General features: G+C 49.4%; 1 pseudogene; it reads right to left on the bottom strand.

Moving 5' to 3' along the window:
* Positions 1 to 358: 358 nt before the first annotated feature.
* LOC113011514 (uncharacterized) lies at positions 359 to 4,514 on the bottom strand (annotated as a pseudogene).
* Positions 4,515 to 5,306: the final 792 nt, after the last annotated feature.

The raw sequence follows: 5,306 nt of genomic DNA, 5'->3' as shown, positions 1-5,306 counted from the left end.
CGCTGTCGCGGACCCGTTAACATACCCAAATTCGACACCGCCACTGGCTTTGAGACACGCATCGTTCCCACCTGAGCCAACCTCCCGCTTAAATCGTATGGATAGACCTCTGCGTCTGGGCAATTCACCTGTCTGCCTAAAAACAAACAAACATATTATAACACTTATCAACCCCAATATCCCCGTTAGTTTCCAATTTTCCCACAGTACCCGGGCTCTTTTACTTTTACTTTAACCTTTGTGATAAGAATATAAGATGATGAGTATAAAAATATGCGATTAACATAAAAACTATTACAATTCCTTTAAACTATCAAATACTTTTAGACTAGAGCCCTAGCCTATTAAAAACCCGGAATGAATTAACTCTTGGCGTGTGACGCTCCTCTTCTTTCTTCGCCTCCACCAGGTGGACTACTGGGGAGGACCGGTGCACAGGGGGAGAGGATTATTCTGCCTCTATGTTCCCCCCTGTTTTGGTTGAGGTGGAGCTTAGCTCCAGCAAGCTCTCGTCCGCGACTGCACACTGAGACCAATGATACCAGGTCTCCCCTTTCCCCTTCAGACGGACCGCACTGGTGGTTCGGGCAGTTACTTCGAATGGTCCGGTCCACCTTGGATCTCTCCACTTTCGCTTGATGACCTTCAACCACACCGCCTTGGCATCGGGGACGGACCTGTCCTCCGCTTTCACCCCCTCTCCAACCTGTTGTGTGAAACTAGACACAAGAGCTTTTAATTCTTTCCAACATTCAATATGTTTTCTGTTACTCTTTATACTTTCTTCCGCCGGGACTGTTGTCCAGGGACCTGGAAACTGTCGTCCTGTCAACAGCTCATATGGTGTGAACCCTGTGGATTGATTAACACAACATCTTATTATCATTAATGCAATGGGCAGGGCTGCCACCCAATTTAGCCCCGTCTGAGCAGAAATTTTAGCGATTTTATCCTTCAGGTTTAGATTCATTCTTTCTACCTTCCCCTGAGACTGGGGATGATATACAGAGCCAAATCTGTGTTGCAACCCCAGCTTCTGTTCTACCTCTGCCAAATCTTTATTTTTGAAATGAGTCCCATTGTCTGACCTAATTCTTTTAGGAAAACCGTGGCGGGGGATGTAATGATTGATTAAACACTTAATCACACTTTTTGCATCCTCCCTCTTTGTTGGCCACGCTTCGGGCCATCCCGTCAGAGCATCTACACTTACCAGTAGATATCGAACTCCTCCTGGCCCTGAATCAATCATGTCAGTGAAGTCAATCACAATCTCTTCACCTGGTCTCTCTGGGATGGGAAACTTACCTGCCTCCGGTTTAATCACTGGCTTTGGATTGTGTCTCCCACAGATCAGACACGTCCTGGCTTTTTCCTTAATCATATCCTTCAAAAAGGGATGCCACCAATGGCACAGATGTCGCCCCATCTGGGCCACACCTACATGACCAAGCCCATGCGCTTCGGCAATCTTCTGTTTTGCCAGGTTGGCCGTCAACACTGGTCGTCCGTCAGGTCCTCGCCAGAGACCTCCTTCTTCCCAGGCTCCTCGACTCTTCCAGACCCCCTTCTCTTCCGGGGCCGCCGCCTCTTGGGCTTTCCTGGCCTCCTCTAGCATGTTGACTCCTTGTTCTTCCTCCACAACTATTTGCACCATTTGCCGTGATGCTTTATAGCCTGCTGCCTCTTTCGCAGCTCGATCGGCTTCCTGATTTCCTCTGGCCACCATGCCAGTCCCCGAGGAGTGACCTTTACACTTTATGATACTCACCTCCTCTGGATCTCCCAGGGCCTGCTCAAGTTCCTCCATTTCCTTTTTGTGGCAGATTGGTGCATTCTCAGCTGTCCTGAATCCTGCTCTTCTCCATTGGGCCAGCTCCACGTGAGCTGCTCCAAAGGCATAAGCTGAGTCCGTGTAAATGTTAACTCTTTTTCCTTTTGCAAGTCTTAGGGCTCGACTTAGAGCAATTACTTCTGCTCTTTGGGCTGACTGCTGTCCTTCAAGTCTTCCAGCCTCCTTGACTTCAAATTCAGCCCCTTTTCTGCAAACTACCGCGTAGCCTGCTTTCAATCCTTCCTCATCTCTGTAGCAGCATCCATCCGTGAACCAATCTTCAGCTCCTGTCAGAGGTTCTGCTTTCAAGTCTTCTCTTATCTTCTCATCAACTTCAGCTCTCTTTGTGCAATCGTGGGGTTCTCCTGCTCCCATTAAATCTGCCATGTTAATTCCTTCATGTGTGAAGGTCAAGTTGGGAGCGTCTAAAACTTTACTCACTCTCTGTTGTGTGAGTGGTGTCATGGTGAAGGCTTGTGAGTTAACATATGCCACCACACTGTGGGTGGTCAGCACCTTCAACGGATGGTCCCTCACTACATGTGCTGTCTTTTGTATAATCTTTGACACCCCAATGGCATGCTGTGTGCATCCCGGGTGCCTTGTCTCTAATGGATTCAGTCTGACGCTGACGTACATAAGTACATCTCTCCCTCCCCCTTTTTTCTGAAACAACACCCCATTAACTATCCCGTGTGTTTCTGAAACATCAAGATAGAAGGGTTGTTCATAATTAGGGATAGCAAGATCAGCCGATCTTGACAAGTCCTGTTTCAATGCGATAAACGCCGACTCAGTGGCCGATGTCCATGGCAGTTCAGCCTTAAGGTTACGGACACCCACCGTTTTTACCAAATCCCTCAAAAGGGCTGTTTTCCCTGCATAATTTGGAATGAAGGGACGGCTGTATCCTGTTAAACCTAAGAATGAGAGCAACTCCTTAACCGTACACGGTTTTGGATGTGTCAAAATCTGATCGCGATGGGTGTTTAGCAAACCCACTGATTTGTGAGCAATGACACGGCCCAGAAATGTTACTTCTGGTTGGACCAACTGCAACTTTTCTTTACTGACTTTAAACCCGCACTCCGCGAGTCTCTTCAGTATGGTGAGTGAGGCTGCCGTACATGCCGAAGCAGACGGAGCCGCAATGAGCAAATCATCAACATATTGCACCAATGAACACCCCTCTGGTAGGTGGCATGGCGATAGAGCTTCTTTAAGCACCTGGTTGAAAATGCCAGGGGAGAGTGCAAACCCTTGTGGCAACCGTGTGTATCTGTACTGTTGCCCCCTATATGTGAATGAAAAAATGTCCCCTCAGAGACTCATGTAACGGGAGACAGAAAAATGCATTCGCTAGATCAATACATGTAAACCACTTCTGTTCTGGTGTTAATGCCGTCAGTGCTGTGTATGGATTTGGGACAGGTACCGTGTCAGTACGTAAAATGGCATTAATGGCTCTTAAGTCATGTGCCATCCTGTACTTTCCTGTCCCGTGCTTCTCTACTGGCAAAATAGGAGTGTTCCAGTAGGATTGAGAGGACTCAAGGACCCCTACTTTCAATAGGCCTTCAATGGTTTCTGCAATTCCCTCCTCAGCTTCTCTCTTTTGCCTATACTGCGGTTTCCAAATTGGCGTCTCCGACTTCAGCTGGAACAAAACAGGCGAACAAGTTGCCTGGCCCACATCCGTAGGCCCTGATGACTATAAGGTGTCAGGAAGAGTTGCAAGTGCGGCAACTGCATCTGCATGGTCTATTCTTTCTCTCCCATGGATTCTTGAGATTTGTTCATGCTCCAACATCACTGTGTCCTCTGATAGACAAGTGATACGGTAAATTTTGCATTTTGGCGAGTACCAAACGTCTGGAATCTGAGTAGCTTGCCAGTCAGGTACCTCGAGGGCTCTCTTGACCATTGTTCCCAGCTCCTTCGCCTGATGACCCTCATGGACCGCCAATGTAATGTGGGGCACTGAGTCAGGTCCCATTTTGGACCTGAACCAAGGCCGTTGTTCTTCGGTTAAATTTACTGCTGCAGCGACGCCTTCAGGACCGACATAGATATTCTGAGAACACACATTCCAGGTCTGACCTTCGAGGTCAGACTGGAACAGGTCCCTATAAATTTCATCATCGTTCCTATCATAGAAGAGGGTCACATGGAATGGATCTCGGGGGGGAGAATAGACCGCCAAGGCCATAATCCAAGGTTTCCACAACTGATACTGTCTCAAAATGCCTTCATCCACCAACCGACCCCAGTAAATATCCGCTGTAGATTGTTCACAGTCTTGCAGCAAATACTGGTTCTTTGAAGACGTCCCCAGGCACAGGAATTCTTTTCCTCCTGGAAGAGTCACTGTTAGTCCATCAGCTGAACACATAATGGTGGCCCCCAGTTTAACGAGCAGATCCCTGCCCATCAAGTTCACAGGCACATGGGGAGATACCACATAGCTGTGCTTCAATGTCTGTTTTCCCAGCACCGTCAGGGCTGGATTAGTTGTTGGGAGAGTCACCGGTACCCCAGAAAACCCCACAACACTGACCACGTGATTGGAAAGCGTGGCACTGCTTGGTTTTTGTCTCAGTGTTGAGTAAGTCGCTCCAGTGTCCACCAGGAAGGTCATTTCAGTCCCTTCCACTGTCATCGGCAACAGAGGGTCCGCCATTCCCCTGCCGCCGGATCTCTGCGGGTCCTGTCAGTACAGCTCCTCCTCTCCGCCCCAGTAGGCCAGGGGATACTGAGCCACCGGCGCCATGCCTGGGTTTGGAGCTTGATGCCCCCTTGTCTGGAATGTCCTGCCTCGCGGCGCTCTTTGTGCCTGGGGTGGTGGTTGATAACTTGTTCCTGGTAGCCATGGCGTAGGACAGTTACGAGCCCAGTGTCCTTGTCCTCCACACCTTCTACACAGATCAGAGTCCAGCATAGGTCCCCCCAGACCACGACCCCTTGGTCCGCCTCCTCTTTGAGATCCACCACGTCCCCTCAACGACCTATTAGCCCCCCAATTCCCCGCGGGTCTTCCTTGCCTTGGTCCATTGGCGGGCCATCGGTCATCAGGGTACAGAACCGGATCCAAATCTGGCCAATCAGGCCCCGGATTGCCCTGTGGCTGGGCCACCAGCATCTTCTTAGCTCCATCTTTGTTTTCCTTTTTCTTTTCGTTTAGTTTTTCTCTCGCCTCGGCCAATTTCTGCCCTTGCGCCTCCTCCAGCTCCAGCTCCTGTTTTTTCTTGTTCGCCTCGTCTCTTTCCAGCTCAAGTCGATGTATGATATGCCTCTCCCATTTTGCTGAATTCGCCACCGCAAAGTCTGGATTCTTCTGTAGATCTGTTCTCACTCGTTCTGGCAGACCTGCTAAAACAGCGCATCGGAACCACGCCCTGGGTTCCCCATCTTGCCCAGGATGCTCTCCAGTTTGGAGAATCCACTGTTCTTTTGCGTGCTCTATAAATTCTCT

This window comes from Astatotilapia calliptera, chromosome 3, assembly GCF_900246225.1.
Source record: "Astatotilapia calliptera chromosome 3, fAstCal1.2, whole genome shotgun sequence".
NCBI classification, from domain to species: domain Eukaryota; kingdom Metazoa; phylum Chordata; class Actinopteri; order Cichliformes; family Cichlidae; genus Astatotilapia; species Astatotilapia calliptera.
The sequence above is the reverse complement of the archived record's forward strand: the minus strand, read 5'-3'. Positions and strand labels throughout refer to the sequence as shown.